A 1194-nucleotide genomic window follows, 5' to 3' on the forward strand; every position below is an offset into this window, starting at 1 on the left:
GCTGAGGGTGTAGAAAGAGGTGTTTGCCATGGCTGTGGTCAATGAGACCACCAAGAACCATGGTGAACTGGTTGCCAAAGTGCATCCAGGCCTTTGGCACAGGAGTGTGGGTGGGGAGAGGGAGTGGGTTGGAGTAGTCAATGATCAGGCTCATGTAAAGACTTGGTCGACTTGTTGCTTGGTGGCATTGGTCCTTGTAACTGAGGTGTTCTGCAGAAGAAAGTGCAAGGTGGTGAGTCCATGCACTTGCAAACTGTGCTGCCTCAAGAGGGCTTTTGGCTCTCAAGCGTTGCTGTGCAAAGTCAATGCAAGCAGAGCACTTGCCAAGGCATGAGTTCTTAGGCAACTTCACATAGGCAAAGTGGGAAGCAATGTGTTTGAGCATAGCAGAATAGGTGAGCACAGGAACAGTTGAGGGATGAGCATTGGCACACATAGAGTGCACTTCTCGCCAAGTCAAAGAAATAGGTAAGTGGATGGTGGCATCAGGAAGGCAATCTCAAATGCCACCTCAAATACCCACTTATGGCTAACCACTTGCATTAACCAGAAAAGCTTATGTGAACATCAATGAATTGGGTTGGCCTACCAAATGATGTTTGGTTAGCCATAAGTGCCACCAGAAATGAAAATCTGTTTAGCAGAACGCCACTTCTTCCTGCTGAAACCATGCGCCTTGTAGAGCAGCAATGTGAGGTGGGATAACAAATGTAAGGCCACAATAAAAAGGGTTGGCACCTTTTGGAAAGCATTCAAACACACTGGAGAACCATTGAGTTGCAACTTGAAGTGGCACTCAGGTAGTGTTGAGACACAGCTGGCTGACATGATGTTGATGATGTAGGTGGTGCAATCACATTCATTGAGATCTGCAAAGGGTTGTGTGATGTTGAGAATGTCAGCAAAGGAGAAGTTATCAAGGCATTTCTTACAACAACAGAATGATGCAAGAACAGTATTGATGTGATCATTGCTGACAAGCAGGCGACGCTTTTTGGGGATCCACTCTTCAGCAGTTTGGAGAACTCTCTTCCTTGGAGTATGAGCTGTGGCTTGTAAGGACTGGCTGAAGATTGGGGATAGTAGGGTAGAGGTGAGGACCTCTGTGTTGGTGGGGAGAGAGTGGCTCATTGAGGTGGAGAACAAGTGAATGACACTGGAGAGGTATTTAAACATTTGGTGTGATACCTCCAA

Source organism: Acanthamoeba castellanii (assembly GCF_000313135.1).
Source record: "Acanthamoeba castellanii str. Neff unplaced genomic scaffold scf7180000084606, whole genome shotgun sequence".
Classification (NCBI taxonomy): Eukaryota; Discosea; order Longamoebia; family Acanthamoebidae; genus Acanthamoeba; species Acanthamoeba castellanii.